The 22,786-nt window shown below is 44.1% G+C and overlaps 1 pseudogene across 1 annotated transcript; it reads left to right on the top strand.

Moving 5' to 3' along the window:
• The first annotated feature begins 11,882 nt into the window (after window positions 1-11,882).
• LOC146343631 (rRNA-processing protein UTP23 homolog pseudogene) lies at window positions 11,883-13,418 on the top strand (annotated as a pseudogene). The gene has a single exon (XR_014791951.1). The product of XR_014791951.1 is annotated as an rRNA-processing protein UTP23 homolog pseudogene (transcript).
• Window positions 13,419-22,786: the final 9,368 nt, after the last annotated feature.

The raw sequence follows: 22,786 nt of genomic DNA, 5'->3' as shown, positions 1-22,786 counted from the left end.
CACTTCCTGGCTTATAGAAGGGGAAGAAATGGAAGCAGTGACAGATTTTATTTTCTTGGGCTCCAAGATCACCGCAGATGGTGACTGTAGCCATGAAATTAAAAGATGCTTGCTCCTTGGGAGGAAAGCTATGGCAAACCTAGACAGCATAGTAAGAAGCAGAGACATCACCTTGCCGACAAAGGTCCGTATAATCAAAGCTATGGTTTTCCCAGTAGTAACGTATGGCTGTGAGAGCTGGACTACAAGGAAGGCTGAGCGCTGAAGAATTGATGCTTTCGAACTGTGGTGCTGGAGAAGATTCTTACGAGTCCCCTGGACTGCAAGGAGGTCAAATCAGTCCATCCTAAAGAAAATCAACCCTGAGTGCTCATTGGAAGGACAGATACTGAAGCTGAAGCTCCAATATTTGGCCACCTAATGCGAAGAGAAAACTCTCTGGAAAAGACCCTGATGCTGGGAAAGACTGAAGGCAAAAGGAGAAGGGGACGGCAGAGGATGAGATGGCTAGATAGCATCACGGATGCAATGAATATGAACTTGAGCACGCTCCGGGAGAGAGCGCAGGACAGGAAGGCCTGGCGTGCTATGGTCCATGGGGTCACGAAGAGTCGGACACGACTGAACGACTGAACAACAACAACAACAACTACTGATCTTTGCTGAGTTCCACACACTGGATTCTAGGAGAGATCTCTTTAATCCTTCCTCTGGGTCCACGAAAGCCTGGTCTTCAGATCTCTACTTGGGATCTGCTGAGGTAGCTATACATTCCTTTTAATCACCCCTCCCCCTCCCTTTCCTCTAAAGGTTTGGACCATACTGCTATATAGCTGAAAGCTTCAAACACTGCATTTAACTAGTTTGGATTAGTGGAAGTTTAAGTACAGCGAAGTACAATTGAAATTACTGCTGAGTTTACTTGGGCCTACTAACATTGTCTGGGGCCTACTAACATTGGGCCTACTAACGCTGTTTGTTTGTTGTTGTTGTTTTAATAGGCCTTAGCAAGAGTTAAACTATAGTGTATTTTGCATAGCGTACACATGTATTTTCCTTGTAATCACTGCATGTTTCACATTTTACTTCTGTGTATGATGTTCTTCTGCATTTAGTTTTCTTTATAAACCATTCATAGAATCATAGAATAGTAGGGTTGGAAGGGGCCTACAAGACCATCGAGTCCAATCCCCTGCTGAGTGCAGGAATCTAAGTCAGAGCATCCCTGACAGATGGCTGTCCAGCCTCGTCTTGAAGGCCTCCAGTGTGGGACAGCCCACCACCTCCCTAGGTCATTGGCTCCATTGTCGTATTGCTCTAACAGTCAGGAAGTTTTTCCTGATGCTCAGCCGGAATCTGGCTTCTTGTCACTTGAGCCCATGATTCCGTGTCCTGCACTCTGGGATGATCAAGAAGAGATCCTGGCCTTCTTCTCTGTGACAACCTTTCAAGTACTTGAAGCGCGCTATCATATCTCCCCTCAGTCTTCTCTTCTCAAGGCTAAACACACCCAGTTCTTTCAGTCTCTCTTCATAGGGCTTTGTTTCCAGTCCCCTGATCATCTTTGTTGCCCTCCTCTGAACCCTCTCCATCTTGTCTGCATCCTTCTTAAAGTGTGGTGCCCAGAACTGGACACAGTACTCCAGATGAGGCCTAACCAGTGCTGAGTAGAGGGGAACTAGTACTTCCCGGGATTTGGAAGCGATGCTTCTATGAATGCAGCCCCAAATAGCATATGCCTTTTTTGCAGCCACATCACATTGTTGGCTCATATTCAGCTTGTGATCGACAACAATTCCAAGATCCTTCTCGCTTGTAGTGTGGTTGAGCCACGTATCCCCCATCTTGTAACTGTGCATTTGGTTTCTTTTTCCTAGGTGCAGAACTTGGCATTTGTCCCTATTAAATGTCATTCTGTTGTTTTCTGCCCAGCGCTCCAGTCTATCCAGATCACTTTGAATTTTGTTTCTGTCTTCCAAAGTATTAGCTATCCCTCCCAATTTTGTGTCATCTGCAAATTTGATCAGCATTCCCTGCACCTCCTCCTCCAAGTCATTAATAAAAATGTTGAAGAGCACTGGGCCCAGGACTGAGCCCTGCGGTACCCCACTCGTTACCTCTCCCCAATTTGAGAAGGTCCCATTGAGAAGCACTCTTTGAGTCCGATTCTGTAGCCAACTGTGGATCCACCGGATCGTTGTTTCATCTAGCCCACTTGGAGCTAGTTTGCTCATCTGGATATCATGGGGCACTTTGTCGAAAGCTTTGCTGAAGTCGAGGTATATGATGTCTACAGCATTCCTACGGTCTACAAGGGAGGTGACTTGATGAAAAAATGAGATCAGATTTGTTTGGCAGGACTTGTTTTTGACAAATCCGTGTTGGCTTCGAGTAATCATGGCATTGTTGTCAAGGTGCTTCCAGATGGATTGCTTTATCATCTGCTCCAGAATTTTCCCAGGGATTGATGTCAGACTGACTGGTCTGTACTTCCCAGGTTCCTCCTTTTTACCCTTTTTGAAGATAGGGACAACGTTAGCCCTCCTCCAGTCATCTGGCACTTCCCCCGTCCTCCATGATTTCTCAAAGAGAATAGACAGCGGTTGTGAGAGTTCTTCTGCCAGTTCCTTTATTACTCTAGGATGCAGTTCATCTGGCCCTGGAGATTTGAACTCATTCAAAGTAATGAGGTGTTCCTTGACCATATGCCTGTCGATCTCAAGCTGCAATCCTGCCCCTTCAGCCTGTACTTCGCCTTTGCCAGGGGGGTCATAGACCCTCTTTTGGGAGAAGACTGAGCCAAAGTAGGAATTGAGCACCTCTGCCTTTTCTTTGTCATCTGTTATCGTTTTGCCATCCTTATTTAATAGCTGAACCACCATTTCTTTCCTCTGCCTTTTACTATGCACGTAGCTGAAGAAAGCCTTTTTGTTGTTTTTAACATCCCTTGCTAACCTCAGCTCATTCTCAGCTTTAGCCTTCCTGACGCCATCCCTGCAATTCTGTGCTATCTGCCTGTACTCTTCCTTTGTTACTTGGCCTTCTCTCCACTTCCTATATGTGTCCTTTTTTGTTTTCAGGTCATCCCTAAGCTTTTTGTGAAGCCACATTGGCTTCTTCTGTTGTCTTCCACCTTTTCTTCTTGTTGGAATTGTTTGTGATTGTGCCTTGAGAATTTCCTTTTTTAAAGGCTCCCACCCATCTTGGACTCCTTTTCTCGCTAGCATCGCTTGCCATGGGACCTTCCTGATCATTGTTCTGAGTTTATGAAAATCAGCTTTCCTAAAATCCAGGGTATGCGTTTGACCACACTCGGCTTTTGCTTCCCTTAGAACCAAGAACTCAAGTACAACATGGTCGCTTTCCCCCAGAGTTCCTGTAACTGCTACTTTCTCCACTAAGTCATCTCTGTTGGTTCGGATCAAGTCAAGGATAGCCAATCCTCTAGTTCCTTCCTCTACTTTCTGTAGGAGGAAGTTATCCGCCACACAAGTCAGGAATTTCCTGGAGGGGCCATGTTTTGCAGAATTTGTCTCCCAACAAATATCGGGGAAATTGAAGTCCCCCATTACTAGTGTAGTGTAGTGTAGTGTAGTGGTGAGAGTGATGGACTGGGAGCCGGGAGATCCGGGTTCTAGTCCCCACTTGGCCATGGAAGCTCACTGGGTGACTTTGGGCCAGTCACAGATTCTCAGCCCAACCTACCTCACAGGGTTGTTGTTGTAAGGATACAACGGAGAGGAGGAGGATAATGTAAGCCGCCTTGGGTTCCTTGCAAGAGGAAAAAAGGCGGGATATAAATGCAATAATATAATAATAAAATAATAAAATTACTACTACATCATGCTTCCTTAAAACATTGGCTATTTGCTTTTCAAAAGTTTCATCCTTGTCTTCTCCTTGATTGGGTGGCCGGTAGTAGACTCCGACCACCAGGTTCCTTTTATTCTTTGCTCCATTTATTTCAACCCAGATGCTCTCGATGGGGCTACCAAGCTCCTCCTCCTGTATTTCTGTGCAGAGATATGTATTTTTCACATACAGTGCAACCCCACCTCCCTTTCTGTTCCTCCTGTTCTTTTTGAACAAGTTATATCCTTCAAATAATAATAAATAATAATAATCAAATAATAATAAATGATCTGGAACTAGGACTAAGCAACAAGGTGGCCAAGTTTGCTGATTACACCAAATTATTTAGGGCACTTAAAACAAAGAGGGATTGCGAAGAGCTCCAAAAGGATCACTCCATAGTGGAAAAATGGACATCAAAATGGCAAATGCAGTTGTATGTAAGCAAGTGTAAAGTGATGCACATTGGCAGGAATATCCCAGCTTCGCTTGTATGCTCTGACTCACCAAGACAGAGATCTTGAGCTTATGGTTGACAGTTCGATGACAATGTCAACCCAATGTCCAGCTACTATGAAAAAAGGCACATTCCATGTATTCCAAGGCATAGTTAGGAAAGGAATCGACTTGGCTGAGGGGATGGGAAAATGCTGCAAGGCACCGATGTTTCAACACAGTCTTAGTCCCCCCCCCCCCCAAATCCATGACTTTCTGTTTGAAGTCAAGCAAATACTGTATAAGGACAGTAATTTCACATCTTCTCAGAGCAATTTCTGAGGATCCAAACAAAAAGTGCAAACTTCCCAGTTACACAAGATTTTTTGTACATCAGAATCAGAAGTATGCTGTATCATGCACTCAGGAATTTTCATTATTTTTTTTTTTAATCACAGAAGCTTGCACACTGCCAGTCACTTTTTCAGAACCACTTTTGAGTGTGAGATATAGATTGAAATTGTATGCAAGCCTGTTTGTTTGTTTGTTTATTTATTTAATGCATTTTATTCTGCCTTTTAGCTCAAAAGTCTCCCAAGGTAACTTACAAAGATAGGAAATAAGACAGCCCCTGTCCACAGGCTTACATTCTAGGAGACATAACACAAAAGGAAAGGGGATTGGGAGGGAGGAGGGGAGGGGAGGAAAATAGGATGCAATCCTAGGCATGTTTAGGCAGAAAGTTCCACAACTCCCAGCATTCCCCAGCCAGCCTTTCAGTAGGAATGGTTCTGCTTCTCACTCTCATCTCCCTCAGCACAGCTTGCTGGAATGGCACTTTTAGGCCACCTTTAAGGGTAGAACTTATAAGGGTAGAACTTACAGGGTAAAAAAATACAAAACTATACAAATTCACATTTTTTTAATTTTATTTTTGAAATAGATTATCTATTTCTACAAGAAAATGGTACTGATTCAGAAGTAAATGTGTTCAGCATCAGGATAGCAGAAGCAAGCTCCATTTTATTTCTGCAATCATAGTTGTGATATAATTAAGTGAGTTTAAAGTATAAAACTACTCATGCTCAGAGTACTATTATTTTTAATCAGGGTTGGCAAACAATTATACACTGTGGATTGGTGAGGCAGGGGTGTGAACTTGTTTCTGTATCCGAAAGGCTGCTTTTTTTTGTGATTCTGAGAATATTACACTATTTTGATCACTATCACTGATGTTATGGTTTGTGGTGTTTTTATGTATGTGTGAAGGGGGCGGGTTGCAATGGATTCCTGCTGGCTTCCAAGGGATATAATCATTATCATCATTATATACAAAGGGATGCCTATACTTTCTCCTGAGCAGTCCAGTCCTTACTTCTTACAAGCAAGATATGCATAATCGGGAGAGCTTCAGCTATTGGGTGGAACAGAAATAAAATAAATAAATAAATTTGTACTGTGCTGCTTCTGAGTAGGTCTGCTCTGGTGGATGCTTTGTGATGGATTTTTGGATGCTTTCAGAACAAAAGCATGGATGTTGGGAGGCTTTCAGAACTTGTTCCTATGTTCTAAAGGCTGCTTTTCTATGTGGCTCTGAGAGTATCACATCTTATTTTAATTATTATCATTGTTATTATGGCTGTGTGGACTCCCTGCTCCCATTCATCATCTTAAAGTCACCTGATTCTCTGTGAAATGGGAGTTATTGCTAGAACAGGAGAATGCGAATGCAAAGGAGTACTTTTGTGTGCTTATGTGATTCACACACCCCCTTTGCATGTTTTGTATCTCAGTTTTCCCCTTCTGTGGTATGGGTCGGGGATTCAAAGACTGCTCCTCATCCACTGATCCCCCTTGGCTCTGCCTCTCATGACCCCTTGGCTATGCCTCTGCTGACTTGCCCTCCCTCTCACCATTCAGACTGGCCACCAGCCTTCACTGTATGATAGCGGTGTTTAAAATTATGCATGGTTAGAAAAAGTGGATAGGGAGACATTTTTCTCTCTTTCTCGTAATACTAGAACCCAGGGACACACGAGCAAAGGGCTGGATGTGTCCGATCTCGTCTGATCTCATAAGCTAAGCAAGGTCAGCCCTAGATAGTACTTGGATGGGAAACCGCCTGGGAATCAGGCTTCCTGCATTGAGCAAGGGGTTGCACTCGATGGTCTTGTAGGCCCCTTCCAACCCTATGATTCTGTGATACTTTCTATGATCCCATGAAGCTGATTGGAGGGAGATTCAGGACAGGTAAAAGGAAGTACTTCTTCACACAGCACATAGTTAAACTATGGAATTCGCTGCCACAAGATGTAGTGATGGTCACTAATTTGGATGGCTTTAAAGGGCCATTGGATAAATTCATGAAGGATAAGGGTATTAAGGGCTACTAGTCATGATCCTATCTCCAGTATCAGAGTCAGTATGCCTATTTACACTGATTGCTGGAGAACATGGGCAGGAGGATGCTGTTGCACTCATGTCCTGCTTGTGAGTTCCTCATGGGCAGCTGGTTGGCCACCGTGTGAACAGAATGGTAGACTCTTGGCTTTATCCAGCATGGCTCTTATATTCATATTAGAAATAGGACCTCAATGTTCAGAAGTACTGTACCTCTGATTGCAAAGACGAAGAGAGAGAAAGACAGAGACAGACAGAGCGGTGTGTGTGTGTGTGTGTGTGTGTAACACCTTGGGGAGATATTTGCTTTTCAAAAACCAAGGAAATTCAATCATCAAAAAACCTGTCGGTTTAAAAGACCAGACAATAAGGCTATGTCACGTTGGTCCAAACTCCAGAAAGCCTGGAAATTGGAAGCTAAGGCTGATGCCTTATCTGACGTGCCCTGTGATCAGTCATGATGTTGTGCAATGACACAAATTGTGCTTGCTTACAACTTACCCTCCACGCATCCACACTTTTTCTGGGTCTTTCAGTCCTAAATCCAAATTGGGAGGATGGAGTGCCTGGGACCAGCAAAGATGCTCCACATTGTCCTGATCTTGTATTGCCTTATGAAGCATCTGAGCCTTACTGTATTGCTAGAGGAATCCTACTGTGAGGTGACGCACACTTGTATTCTGTGAGTCGATCAATGTCTTTACTGGGTGAGAGATGGGTGTCCTCTTTAATGTAGCTGGGCTGAGAGCAGTACTACTGCTAATAATGGTGTGTGGTACATGTAGCTGTATTTCCTAGCAACAGTATGACTGTTGATGTTGCTGGTAATGGTGAGAAATGTCAAAGCAGGTTGGGGTGGGGGGCAGGAAAAATTGTTTCAAAGATTATTAGGAGGTGCCAAGAAAAAGTGGAACTTGGTAGTGTGTGGGTGGGGAACATAATGATTTTGAGCAGAAATTGGTTGCTACATATATTAAATTGAAGTATGTTTGTAGAGCAGTGGCTTCTCTCCACAAAAAGGTAGTCACAGAGACTTACATAGAATATGAAGTTAGACAATGGAACTCACAAACCTGAACCCATGCATCTTTTCTGGGGTGAAGTGATATGGGGAAGATGTTGTCTGAAACAAATAAGCAGTGTGCTGGAAGAGGATGTTTAAGCCTTCCACTAAACACTTCTTTTAATCTACAACACCATACCACCACATTGTTTTATCTTCACCAAGCATCTCAAGATCCAAAGCAACCGTGGGTGGGTCCTGCAGTATGCGTGCTAGTGGAAATCTCAATATGGTAGAGGATGAATATTTTCCTTTCAGACTCTAAACCTATTCTGTCGCAACCAAACATCTTGTATTAGAAAGCAACCCCCAAAATCTTGCAGCATGCCCACTGCTGGAAATCTCGGTGTGGTGTTGAATGAATTTTTGTCTAATTCCTGTTAGTGCAATAGAAAAATCAGAATAAAAAACTAGAATTACAATGCAATACAGGCTTGCCTCGTAGTGACACACAAAAATAATATAAGGAATGGTGAGGGATGCAAGAAGAGAGCTCCCTCTCACTGTTCAACCCATCCTGCAAGCTACTGGTGTGAGCTCCTCAGTCTGTGCAAGTTGTCCGTATGAGGAGCAACAGCAGAGTCTGAGTGGCCTACCCATCTGCTCCCTTTCTTTGACCCCATCTGTCAGCTCCTGTCCTTCTGATCTTCATCCACTTGCGCCTGAATTGGACTCTGGCTACAGCTGTCTTGGGGCTAGGCCAAGCCTGACATACTGACTGGGTTCGTGCAACACGCTAACCTGCCTTCAGTGCTTGAGTGTGGGTTGTTTGTTGAACTGCGGGTTAGCGTGTTGTCTGAACCCAGGACATTTTCCGCAGGATGGCTCATTACCATGCAGTGTGGCTTATTTTTCTTGAACAAGGCACCTTGAGAACCTATGGTTTGTTGTTGGGCTGTTCAGGGTGGTTAACAAGCCACCTGTGGAAAATATCCTGGGTTCAGACAACACATGAACCCACGGTTCAACAAACAGCCCACAGTTCAACAACCACCACTGAGTGTGGGTTAGCATGTTGTGTGAACAGCTCCATAATTAGCAAAGATCCAGAAATGCTACTGCACACCCATCATAATTCTAGATTTGTGCCTGAAAAAAAGGCTACATTTTGCTCTGTAGTTACTTTCCCTCCACAGAGAAGCTCCTCAGGACAAGAGTCTGCATATTTCTTTGCCCAGGAGAAAACAGCTGCCATCAGAAAGGGGGGGGGGACTTCTCAAGCAGCAGTGTTGATCCTTTGTTTGCTGTTCTTGATGTAGATCATGGGACTTTTAGCAAGCCATTGTAAACATCAAAACAGAACATATTGCTTTGGCTTGCTGTAAAGCTCCCAATCCTTGTGGTGAGCAGCTGTGCACGAAAGACTCATCATGTGGTAACAACCTCTAGAAAGGAGTGCTTTAAAGAGACTGCCACATGGTGAGTATGACCAGTATGACAGTCACGACACAATGTAAATAAAAATGGCATGTCCCTTTGCGACATGACAGTCCTTTTAAAACCAAGAATTCCAGAGATCCCCATGCTGGGTGCATCATCAGCATCGTACCTCCTACACTTCCTCATGAATTGTACAGACCCTGGCTGTACGCCTGTGCATGTAATTGTAGGAATTTTAAATATAGCCTTCAGGGATGTTGGGCATGAATCTACCCATCTCTAGGGGTGAGACAAAACTGCTTTGACACACCCGGTACTTGGCTTGTGCTCATGGTCTCTCTGAAGCTGCAAGAACAATTAAGTGTAGGCAAATAGTGATTAAAAATAATTAAATGCACTAAATTAGATGATTTGGCCAAATCCGATGACTTGGTTAAAATAATTTACCTTCTGTCTAACCAAGAAAAGTATGCTACATTCTGAGCTGCAAGATTTGCCGGACCTGCAGAGAAAGTGGGAACAAAATGTATTGCAGCAAATGCTGTAAACTGTCGAAATGGACATGTATGAAGGTAAGCCTTTCATAGAATCACAGAATAGTAGATTTTGAGGGGCCTTCAAAGCCATCGAGTCCAACCCCCTGCTCAATGCAGGAATCTAAGTCAGAGCATCCCTGACAGATGGCTGTCCAGCCTCTCTTGAATGCCTCCAATGTGGGAGAGCCCACTACCTCCCTAGGTAATTGGCTCCATTGTCTTATTGCTCTAACAGTCAGGAATTTTTTCCTGATGTTCAGACGGAATCTGGAGTCCTGTCACTTGAGCCCATTCTGTCTCCTGCACTCTGGAATGATCGACAAGACATCCTGGCCTTCCTCTCTGTGACAACCTCTCAAGTACTTGAAGAGCGCTATCATATCTCCCCTCGGTCTTCTCTTCTCAAGGCTAAACATGCCCAGTTCTTTCAGTCTCTCTTCATAGGGCTTTGTTTCCAGTCCCTTGATCATCTTTGTTGCCCTCCTCTGAACCCTCTCCAGTTTGTCTGCATCCTTCTTAAAATGTGGTGCCAAGAACTGGACACAGTACTCCAGATGAGGCTTAACCAGTGCTGAGTAGAGGGGAACTTGTACTTCCTGGGATTTGGAAGCTATGCGTCTATTAATGCAGCCCAAAAGAGCATTTGCCTTTTTTGCAGCCACATCACATTGTTGACTCATATTCAGCTTGTCATCTACAGCAATTCCAAGATCCTTCTTGCTTGTAGTGTCATTGAGCCACGTACCCCCCATCTTGTAACTGTGCATTTAGTTTCTTTTTCCTAGGTGCAGAACTTGGCATTTATCCCTGTTCAATTTCATTCTGTTGTTTTCTGCCCAGCCCTCCAGTCTATCAAGATCACTTTGAATTTTGTTTCTGTCTTCCAAAGTATTAGCTATCCCGCCCAATTTTGTGGCATCTGCAAATCTGATCAGCATTCCCTGCACCTCCTCCAAGTCATTAATAAAAATATTGAAGAGCACTAAGCCCAGGACTGAGCCCTGCGGTACCCCGCTCATTACCTCTCCCCAGTTTGAGAAGATCCCAGTTTGATAGTCACTCTTTGAGTCCGATCCTGTAGCCAACTGTGGATCCACCAGATCATTCTTTCATCTAGCTCACTTTGAGCTAGTTTGCTCATCAGGATATTGTGGGCCACTTTGTCTAAAGCTTTGCTGAAGTCGAGGTATATTATGTCTACAGCATTCCCACAGTCCACAAGGGAGGTTACTTGATCAAAAAATGAGATCAGATTCGTCTGGCAGGATTTGTTCTTGACAAATCCATGTTGGCTTCGAGTAATCACTGCATTGTTTTCAAGGTGCTTCCAGATGGATTGCTTTATCATCTGCTCCAGAATTTTCCCAGGGATTGATGTCAGACTGACTGGTCTGTACTTCCCAGGTTCCTCCTTTTTACCCTTTTTGAAGATAGGAACAACTTTAGCCCTCCTCCAGTCATCTGGCACTTCACCTGTCCTCCATGATTTCTCAAAAAGAATAAACAGTGGTTCTGAGAGTTCTTCTGCAAGTTCCTTTATTACTTTAGTGTGCAGTTCATCTGGCCCTGGAGATTTGAACTCATTCAAAGTAATTAGGTGTTCCTTGACCATATGCCTATTGATCTCAAGCTGCAATCCTGCCCCTTCAGCCTGTACTTCGCCTTTGCCAGGGGGGTCGTAGACCCTCTTTTGGGAGAAGACTGAGCCAAAGTAGGAACTGAGCACTTCTGCCTTTTCTTTGTCATCTGTTATCAATTTGTCATCCTTATTTAATAGCTGAACAACCATTTCTTTCCTCTGTCTTTTACTATGCACGTAGCTGAAGAAAGCCTTTTTGTTGCTTTTAGCATCCCCCGCTAACCTCAGCTCGTTTTCAGCTTTGGCCTTCCTGATGCCATCCCTGCAATTCTGTGCTACCTGCCTGTACTCTTCCTTTGTTGCTTGGCCTTCCTTCCACTTCCTATATGTGTCCTTTTTTGTTTTCAGGTCATCTCTTAGCTTTTTGTGAAGCCACATTGGCTTCTTCTGTTGTCTTCCACCTTTTCTTCTTGTTGGAATGGTTTGTAATTGTTGTGCCTTTAGAATTTCCTTTTTTTTAAACCCCACCCATCTTGGACTCCTTTTCTTGTTAGAGTTGCTTGCCATGGGACCTAACTTATTGCTCTTAGTTTATTTTAATTTTTTTTAATCTATTTTTTATTTTATTTTTATAAATGAAATAAACACTACCAACAATATAATAAGCATCTTCAGCTTCCAACATTACAGTATTCTAAGAAAAAGAATAAAGGGAAGATAGCAAAAGAAGGAAGAGAAAGAAAGAAAAAAGAAAAAAACAATTATATTAAACGTCAATAAGAACAAACCAAATATCCAAATAGCCTTATAGCACAGAAATAGAAGCAAACAATCCATTTCCATTGGCCATAAATTACCATTCAGTTAACGCGTATTAATAAACATTAAAGGTTTAGCCAACAAGGAATAGTAATAAGAATAATCCCATAATGATATTAATAATAATAATACTAATAAAAAGGGGGGAAAAGGAAGTTTAAGAAAAGGATAATTGTTCTGAGTTTATTAAAATCAGCTTTCCTAAAATCCAGGGTACGCTTTTGACTACACTCGGCTTTTGCTTCCCTTAGAACCAAGAACTCAAGTACAACATGGTCGCTTTCCCCCAGAGTTCCTGTAACTGCTACTTTATCCACCACTAAGTCATCTCTGTTGGTTAGTATCAAGTCAAGGATAGCCAATCCTCTAGTTCCTTCCTCTACTTTCTGTATGAGGAAGTTATCCGCCCCACAAGTCAGGAATTTCCTGGAGGGGCCATGTTTTACAGAAGTTGTCTCCCAACAAATGTCAGGGAAATTTAAGTTCCCCATTAATGCTACATCATGCTTCCTTGAAACATTGGCTATTTGCTTTTCAAAAGTTTCATCCTCACAAGCACAACTTCGGCTTCCGGGAGCCCTTCCAGGTGCTGCTCGACGGCACCTTCTGCCAGGCCGCGCTGCGCAACAAGATCCAGATCCGCGAACAGTTGCCGGGTTACCTGGCCGGGCCCGCGCAGCTCTGCACGATGCGGTGTGTCCTAAAAGAACTGGAATCCTTGGGAAAGGAGTTATATGGTGCAAAACTAATTGCACAGAGATTTCAGGTTCGCCATTGTTCTCACTTCAAGAGTCCAGTGAGCGGCTCAGTCTGCCTGTTGTCCATGACTGAGGATGGCAATCCACACCATTATTTCATTGCTACGCAGGATCAGGATCTGGCAACAAAAATAAAGAAAAGGGCTGGCATTCCTCTTCTGTTCATAATACAGAACACTATGGTTCTAGACAAACCTTCTACTAAATCTTTGGCCTCTGTTCAAATGATGCAGACAAATAGGCTTATGCCAGAGCACCAGAAACAGAGCATTGCAGTTCTCAAAGAGGAGCAGGGCCTAGTGATGTCCTCAGAGCCTAAAAAAAGGAAACGTAAAAGAGCTGCTGGCCCCAACCCCCTCAGTTGCCTGAAGAAAAAGAAAAAAGGCGAAGAGACCTCACAGCCTTCAGCAACCAAAAAAAGGGGAATAGGACGCACAGCAAAAGGAAAGCAGAAGTTACTGCTGGGGTTGTGCAGTCAGGGCTCCAGAATGTAGAAGCATAAACCCATCCCAAGAAAACTTGGTAGGCATAATTATTCTGTGAACTTTGGGTAAAGACAGTGTCTACTGCTAATGCAATATGGTAATAAATCTTTGTGGTTTTTTTAAATCTAGTTTATATAACACACACACATATGTATATACAACAGTAGGTCAAAAAGAACCAATTTTTCTGTACAACCTTTTATATCTCATTTTGAAGAGATTGTAAAGTTCTGTCTTAAACTGCATAAGAAAGTATTACTCAGGGGAGCCACGTGACACTGAAAGTGATTAAAAGTTGGTGTGCAGTGTTGCAAAGTAAAAACACCGGTACCTCTTGACAGAGGAACCAAAGGGTAAAACCACATATCAAACTTGTCTTTCCTCCCTGGAAGCCCCCTCCTACCCCCCACCCCCAAAGCCTGGATCCATTTTTTGTGTGTGTGTGTGAGCCGCCCAGAGAGCTTCGGCTATTGGGCGGTATAGAAATGAAAAAAATAAATAACTAAATAAAATCCTCGTCTTCTCTTAGATTGGGTGGCTAGTAGTACACTCCGACCACCAGGTTCCTTTTATTCTTTGCTCCATTTATTTTGATCCAGATACTCTCGATGGGGCTACCAAGCTCATCCTCCTGTATTTCTGTGCAGAGATATGTATTTTTCACATACAGTGCAACCCCACCTCCCTTTCTGTTCCTCCTGTTCTTTTTGAACGAGTTATATCCTTCAATTGCTGTATTCCAGTCATGAGAGTCATCCCACCAAGTCTCAGTTACACCTATCAAGTCATAATTTCTCTCTTGTATTAAGAGTTCAAGTTCGTTCTGTCTGTTTCCCATACCCTGGGCATTAGTATATAGTAGGGATGTCAGAGAATTTCGCCACGAATCTAGGGGAGGCCGAATGCCGGCGCATTTGACCCCCCCGAAATCGGTGGCGAAATGGTCTGCCCCACCTGCCCGCCCCCGGGACGGGACTTACCTTCGGCGAATTTTCCTGGCGGCGGCGGCTCCGGTGGCGGTTCGGTGGCTGCAGCGGCCGGTCTTCCGACCGGCTGCCACCGCCGCCATTTCCAGTTTAAAAAAAAACAAAAACGTGATAGGCTACGTAAAGATTTACGTAGCCTATCATGGCTAGATTTTTAAAAAACACCGTGATAGGCTACGTAAATCTTTACGTAGCCTATCACGGCTGATTTAAATGAAAAAAAAACCCGCGTGTACACAAATGGCGGCGCCCATGGGTGCCGCCATTTGCGTTCCTTAATTTGGCACATCTTAGTCTACATAAGCATTTACGTAGACTAAGACGGCGAAAATAAGGGGAACGCAAATAGCGTAGCGTCTACGCTATTTGCGTTTTCCTTATTTTCGCCGTCCTTGTCTACGTAAATGTTTACGTAGACTAAGACGTGCCAAAATAAGGAACGCAAATGGCGGCGCCCATGGGTGCCGCCATTTGCGTACGCGTGTTTTTTTTCTTTTAAATCAGCCGTGATAGGCTACGTAAACATTTACGTAGCCTATCACAGCTGACTGCAGGGACGCAAACGGCGGCAGCTACGGCCGCCGCCATTTGCGGAGCCGGCCGGCCAGGATTCGGGGGGGGGGGACAGAGCACCCCCCCAGCCAGAATTTCAGGGGGTGGGACGGAGCGCCTCCCTCCCACTGCAAATGTCACCCTTCGAAAAAGTAAGTGACTTTCGTACATCCCTAGTATATAGACATCGAAGACCATGTGCTTCATAGCCTGGCTTTCTTCCTATATGTTTCTGAAGACTATTATTGGGTGCTATTAGAGCTGTCCTCTCCATTGCGGTGCATGAACCTTCGTCCACTGTTACCCTCAACTTTACATCTCCCTTCCCCGTAGGATTCAGTTTAAAGCCCTCCTGATGAAGTTCTTCATGCTGTGGCCAAACACATTCTCCCCAGCCTTTGTGAGGTGCAACCCATCCCTTGCCAACAGTCCATCTTTCAGGAAGTATAGCCCGTGGTCCCAGAATCCAAATCCCTCGCGCTGGCACCACCTTCATAGCCAGTCATTCACATTGAGTATTTTTCTTTCCCTTTCTATCCCTCTTCTAACTACTGGAAGGATGGATGAGAAAACTATCTGGGCCCCAAAGTTCTTGAGTTTCCTTCCCAAAGCTTCAAAGTCTGACGTGATTTCTTCGTAGCTCCGCTTGTTCCCATATGGATGAGAAGAAAGGGATACCTGTCAGTGGGCTTGATGAGTGCAGGCAACCTTTCAGTCACGTCTCTAATCGGTCCTCCCAGGAGACAACATAGCTGGCGAGTTCACAGGTCTTCGCGACAATACTTGGGTTTCGATCCCATGCAGCAAGGAGTCCCCCACTTCTCCTCCTCTTCTCTTCTTGTTGTTGTAGGCCTGGATTTCATCGCCTCTGTTTGACTGACCTTCAACCTCTTGCTCACTCTCATGCAGGTTCCCCTGTAATTCTTCCTCTGCAGGCTGTCCTCCAGTCTCATCCTCAAGTCTCTGGAATCGGTTCCATAGCTCCACTGCTTCCACTGGTGCAGAGTGGCGTCTAGTTCTTCTTCTCCTGTAACCCTTTTCCAAGGAGTATCCTCTACTGCATTTTTCCTCACCTCAGCATTTCCCATTTCTGCCTCAGCTTGCTGTTGCTCTTCAAGCTTCTGGTCCTCACTTTGCTGCTGTAGTTCCACCATTCTGTCCAAGAACCCTTTGTGTTCTCTTATTCCCCAGCGGGTTGACAGTCGCTGCTCCAGTCCTCTTACTTTTTCTTCCAGCAGCATGATCAACTTGCACTTGTTGCAGGTGTAGGCAATGTTGTTCTCAGGCAAGAAAACAAACACTGCACACACCTTGCAGGTCACCACCACTGGAGAGTCTTGTCCTTCCATAGCCTCTTTTTTGCCATTTTGTGTCTAGCTTTCTGATTGTTCTAGACTAGCCTGTGCTTGGTCCTCTACTCACTGGAGGTTAAAAGCAGAGTCCCATTGGTATGGAAGTGTGTGTTACAAGAAAAATGAATTTTAAAATGTTAGGGCCCTCCCCTGCCGAACTCCCCTGGCCAACTCCTGCTTGCTCCCCCTGTCCGCTTGCTGTGGTCACTCGCTCTCTGGGAGCTTACTTGCTTCTGTAGTCCCTGGACCAGCTGGAGCAGCTTGGTCTGCTCTGCTCTGCTCTGCTCTGCTCAGCTGGGAGGCAGGAAACAGACTGAAGCTTCCTGCCCACACAGCTGCTGGGAGTACTCAGGTCACACACACCCAATTCAGTTGGAGATCTCAGGACCACCTGGTGAGCTCACAGCCACTCAGAAGGATAAAGGACAGCCCCCTGGGCTTCCTGCAGCCCACTTACCTCTTTGTCTCTGTCTCCTTTGTCTCTTCTACCACCTGGTGAATTTGTCTCTTCTACCATCTGGTGAGCTCACAGCCACTCAGAAGGATAAAGTACAGCCCCCTGGGGACAGCCCCCCACTCTTTGTCTCTGTCTCCTTTGTCTCTTCTACCACTGCAACTCCCCTGGCCAACTCGTTTGCTCCCCGTTTGCTCACTCTCTGGGAGCTTGCTTGCTTCTGTAGTCCCTGGACCAGCTGGAGCAGCTTCCTCTGCTCTGCTCAGCTGGGAGGTGGGAAACAGCTTTAAACATGTGCACTGCTTATATGCACCCTGTTTTGTGTTTATTTGAACTCTGGGTGCAGTTTTATTTCATTCCTGAATGTATGTGCTTGCAATTAAAGTGGAATTGGTCAAACAATACATCTTTGACCAGGACTGACCTTTAGATCAGGGGTGCAGAACCTCTTTCAGCCCAAGGGCTGAATTCCACTTTGGAGAAGCTCTTTGGGCCACATTCCACTGGTGGGAGGGGCCAAAGGCAAAAGGGAAGGGGCCAAGATACCAGTATAGTTTAGCCTAAATCTCTTACTAACAGTGGCTAAGCCTTAGGAGAGGCATTTCAACAGTTTAGAATGGGGAAAATCTCCACAAAAGTCAGAAAACTACCAATCGGTGGTTGAGAGAAAGGGGTGTGGGGCCAGGGGAAAGGTTAGCTTGGCCACAGTGGTACAGGCGCTAGCAACCTCAAGACTGGATTACTGCAATACACTCTATGTGGGGCTGCCCTTAAGGCTGCTCTGGAAGCTCGAGCTAGTGCAGAACGCAGCAGCTTGAATCTTGCCAGAAGCTGCCCCTTTTCAGTGTGCAACTCCTTTGCTGAGGGAACTGCACTGCACCTATTCACTACTGGGCCAGGTTTAAGGTTTCGGTACTAGTGTGCAAGCCCTAAATAACTTGGGACAAGGATACCCGAGAGTGCCTTCTCCTTTAGCAACCTGCCTGGTCACTGAGGTCATCAGAGGGCCTGCTGGTGGTGGTTCCACATGGACCCACAGCCTGATTGGAGTCCACCTGGAGAAGAGCCTTCAATGTGGCAGCCCCCTTTCTATGGAACTCCCTGCCTTTGGAGGTCAGGCAGGCTCCAACACTGTGCTGTTTCTGGCGCCTCCTGAAAACAGCAATGTTCCAGGAGGCATTCCATAATTGACCAGTCACGGTTTTTATTGGTATTGTTTAAAAAAAAAAAATAGCATAATTTTAATCTGGTGTCCATATCTAGAACAGATCTCCAGATCTGTTCTAGATATGGAGTGATATATTAATATTGTAAATAACTAAATAAGGGTTGTGTCCATCTGGGGAACCCTAGAGGGCTGAATTTGGCCCTCCGTCCTCTCTTAAGGCCTTGTTTCATATTCAACCTACATTTTAAAGAGATTTCAAAAGCAACCATGCCTTCAGATGGCCCTTGCATGTGTCACATCAAAGCATTCAAATGAGCCACCATAGTGCCAAATAATTCATAATTTGGTCTTCGCCATCTGTCACCAGATCAACTCACAATGGGGCTCACAGTCCCAAGGATTTCAGTGTTACCCATAGTTCTTCGGATGTAAAGTGCATTCTCAGGGTTTAGTTACAACATGATTTTCTGGATGCATGGTGGCCACAGAAAAAGTGGGAGTATGCTGGCCTGAAGGATCTGAGGGCCGCTGTAGTGTAGTGCAGGGGTGGGCAACTTGTAGCCCTTCGGATGTTTTGGCCTACAACTCCCATTTCCCTAGCCAGCATAGCTGATGGTGAGGGATCATGGGAGTTGTGTGGCCCTCCAGATGTTTTGGCTTACATTGCCTACCTAGTGTAGTGGATAGACTGTTGGACTTGGACGAGGGAGGCTTGGGAACAAATCCCTGCCCATCCCTGAAGCTCAGTAGGTGACACTCGGTTATCTCTCAGCCAAACCTACCTCATAGGGTTGCTATGAATTGCTCAGAAATGCATATAATGGGAAAGTTGCATGCCGGATATTGAAAGTAGAATTTTAGTTTTTATTCATTGGAGATGAAATGTGCTTTTTTGCAGCCCCTTATTCCCCATCTTAGTTGGACTGAAGGAAATATGACTATTTCTACTAATATTTTGGTTGCATCTAGCTCCTCTTTATGTCCATTAACAGGGCGGTTCAGGAAAGAATGAGTCATGTTTCAATGAAAATTCCTAATGGTTGGCTAATGCTAATGGGATGAAATATGAACTCAGCGCATACTAGCATTGCTGCATCTGCATCAATTTGAGCCATTCCTTGGGAGCCAGATCTGGTGTAATGCACTTCTGCAAACATTTATGTTGTAAATGTTACTACCCTCCAATATCATATGAAGCATCTCTAGAAGAAACATCACATGAGCTGCTTTAAACACAGGTGTGTTTGTCATTTTTGTTTGTTTAAACCAGCCTTCCCCAACCTGACACCTTCCAAATGTGCTGGACTACAACTCCTATCATCTGCAACAAGAAACTGTCTGATGTCCCTCATTTGAACAAAAGTCCTTCGCCATTAATAACATTAGTTGTTGTTATGGTTACAAGTGAGATCAGCAACGAAATGTTGCAGTGTGGAGTGCTCCTGTTCAGGGTTCCTGCCAGCCAACTATGCTCTTTCCCAGGATACTCCATTCCATCCCCCCTCCCCAGTTTTCTGTTTTAGCCCCCAAGATATCAGTCAGCATTCTGTGCCCACAGAGTATGCTCAGTCCTCACTGAATTGTTCTAGGAAATCCCCAACCTCCTTTTAGGTTTCTTTTTCCTAAAGATTTTTTGTATTTCTGCAAACCTTGGGGTTCCCTCAAGCCTGCTGCCATCTCCATCTTGTGCAGGGGTGGTGCCATTTTGGCTGCGTAAGGATCGACACTCAGAGGATGACTCTCCTATATATAATTATTTCTTTAGGACACTGTCTGGACAACCGAGGCATTGTACTAAACAAAATGAAAGTCAACAGGTCCTTTAAGATATTAAAATAAGAGAAATCATCAAGAGCATTTCCACATGGTCCTTATTCACTGTGAACATCACAGTTACTATAGGACATATTATAGAAAGCTACAGCTCCGCAGTATTCCACAGAAGAACTGCCAACATTCCATAAAATCTCCTAATGAACATGCAAGTGCACAGATATCATCATCCGTGGGAGAGTGGCTCACATTAATGTCCAAATAGAATGCAAATAGTAAGCAAATACCTAATAAAATATAACTGTGGCATTTACAAAAAGGTCACTCACAATTCCATCAGAATCATATCTGCAACATTTTAAATGAGAATAGAATCAACATTTCAATAGGTCCACCAGAACATCTCATGTGAATACATCCAACGAATTCAACATTATGCCACACGAGACATAGTTTTGACAGCTTTGCATCTGTCATTTTCTTCCTCCTCCCTGCCTCTTCTGTCAGCATCAGCTGCCTCACTGGACTGTGTGCGCACGCAGCTCTCCCTTGAACTGGGAGGAGGAAGGGAGACGAAGGGCTGAAACATGTCGTGGCTGCTACCTACCTCTGATCCTTCCGCTTAGGCATGAATGAACAAAAAAGTCCCTTCTCAACACTTCACACAATGGGATTCTGCTGGAACAGTAGGAAAAGCAGGACTCTCATAATTCAAAACCGCTTTCATTGATCAAATGGATATAACTCATGCAAGCAGCAAATCAGGCAATGCTGATCTAATAGAGGGGCCATAGCTTAGTGGCAGAACACATGCTTTGCATGCAGAAGGTTGCAGGTTCAATTTCCAGGTAGAGCTAGGACGGAATCCTGCCAGAAACCCTGGAGAGCCACTGCCAGTCAGTGTCAACAAAACTGGGCTAGATGGAGCCATGGTCGGACCTCAGCATAAGGCAGCTTCCTATGCTCCTAACAGATCAACTTTGCCTGATTTGCTGCTTACACAAGTTATTATATGTAACACGTCAGTGTCAGCATTCCAAAATTCTACACATCCATCCACCCATGGCAAGTAACAATTTTAATGATTCATCAATGAATATACAAAAACCACAGGTCAGGCGATACCTTTATTAGGACTAATGAACATCCCACAAAATAGCGAGCAACCTTCACAGTTCAAGGAATGCTTTGGAAGAACAAAAATCATATGATGGTCACTTTCATATCTGGTTTGGAATGTCTACTATGAAATAATAATTGTCATTTCTGTTGCATTTAGTAATGTATAGATGAAATTATCTCATTTTCCCTAATCTGTTTAGCCTGTGAATTAAAATATATACACCTCTGCTTATTGATTTTATAATCTATAAAATCCCTTTATACATGTGTATTATTTCCTATTGTATCAGAGATGTGTGTATCTATTGCTTTCTAGGTATTAATTCAGCAATAAAGGATCATTACGTACATTGTATAGAATATGGTTCTCTCAAATATCCGCCATTGCCCTTTGAAATCATTATATTTTATTTATAGCCACAGAGCTGGTGTAGTGGAGCGCCCATGCTGTGATCTGGGAATTCCTTGCTTAAATCTCACTCCTGCCATTATTTCTATACAGAAGCTCCCATTTCTCAGCTTCTGCTTCCCACCTGCAATGTGAGGATGGACGATACTGATCTACCTTACAGGGTTTCATAAAGATTACTTAGATCATGCATGTGAAGTGCTTTGAATAATCCACTGTGGTGGAAGAGAAGGGCTGAGGCGGACCTCTTTAAGCAGGGAGTTCACGGGCATATGCAAGGTAACCGAAAAGGCCTTCTCCCTTGTCTCAACTGAGCATAAATTTAGGACACACAAGACTCTAAGATCATCTTCAGAGGCCTACTCCAGGTGCTCCCCCCAAATGAAGTAAGATGGGCAGCTACTAAGGAGAGGGCTTTTTCAGTGGCCATGCCTTTTCAGTGGTGGCACCCAGTTGTGAAATACCCTCCCCAGAGGCTTGCCTGGCACCCACCTTGTGGTCTTTACAGCACCAGGTGAAGATTTTTATAGTCTCCCAGAAATTTTAGTGTTATTGTAGTTTTAGGTCTTTACACTGCTGACAGATTTTACTTTGGTTTTATATTGTAGTTTTAAACTTTTATGAGTTCTATATTACAGTTTACATGTTGTTGCATTTTATGGTTTTAACTTCCGTGCCCTGTCCAGACATTACAGACATATCCTTCGGCTAGTGGGCAGTACCGAAATGTAATAAATAAATAAACAAACAAACAAATAAGAGGGCTTCTATTGATGGATCTTAATATAGTCATTTATTATTATTTATAATAATAAATTATTCCTGTCAGCGACGGCTGACAGGAAGCTCTGGCGTGGGCTGGTCCATGAAGTCACGAAGAGTCGGAAGCGACTCACCGAATAAACAAAAAATTATTATTTATTATTGCCATAGGTCCATATATCTATCTGTAAAGAGAAGAAATACTATAGCCTCTATTCTCAAACCTCTCTACCGCTTTATAACACAGCATCGTCTCTGACGTGTCCCACTGATTTCAAAGCAAAACATACACAAGTCTGTTGGCAGGCTGGAAGCCCATCTACATGATGTATAAATGTATCCTTGCACACCGCATACACCCATACCAAGTTCTGAGGACAGTAAGATGTGCAATGACAACATAAGTGCCCACTGACACGTTGATTTCAAGCCAGGTTTAACAGTGCCTTTAACAGTGGCCTGGCACAGAAATTAAGTGGGTGAAGGTCAGCCAATCCTGTATTACTATGCCTGGAAAAGTTTCACATGCTAACAGTTTGTGAGTTAGGCTGTAGTTAAAAGCACTGATAAAGGTGAAGTTAAAAAGGTGGAAATTCTAGAAGCAGGTGCACCAGATACATGAGCATACACCAGACAAGATTGTATAACGAACAGTCCACGGATTTCTAGATTTGAAAAGCCTGCTATTCTCTTTCCTACCCACATTTCATTATTGCACCGATCCAATGCTTTTTCACACGGTCCGCTATGAAACCAGAGAAGAAGACCAGATGTCCAGAACCGAAATATTCCCAAGTATGACTCTTTGTATCAGTTCTTATCTGTTAAGTTCACTGCTTATGAAAGGAATGCAAAGTGCCCAACAGTTAGGCAGAGTGATTTAGAGCTACAAGTGCTAATT

This window comes from Heloderma suspectum, chromosome 5 (genome assembly GCF_057233095.1).
Source record: "Heloderma suspectum isolate Gila_16-S chromosome 5, 16-S_ref, whole genome shotgun sequence".
Lineage (NCBI taxonomy): Eukaryota > Metazoa > Chordata > Lepidosauria > Squamata > Helodermatidae > Heloderma > Heloderma suspectum.
Note: the sequence above shows the minus strand (reverse complement) of the source record. Positions and strands in the feature narration are given on the sequence as shown.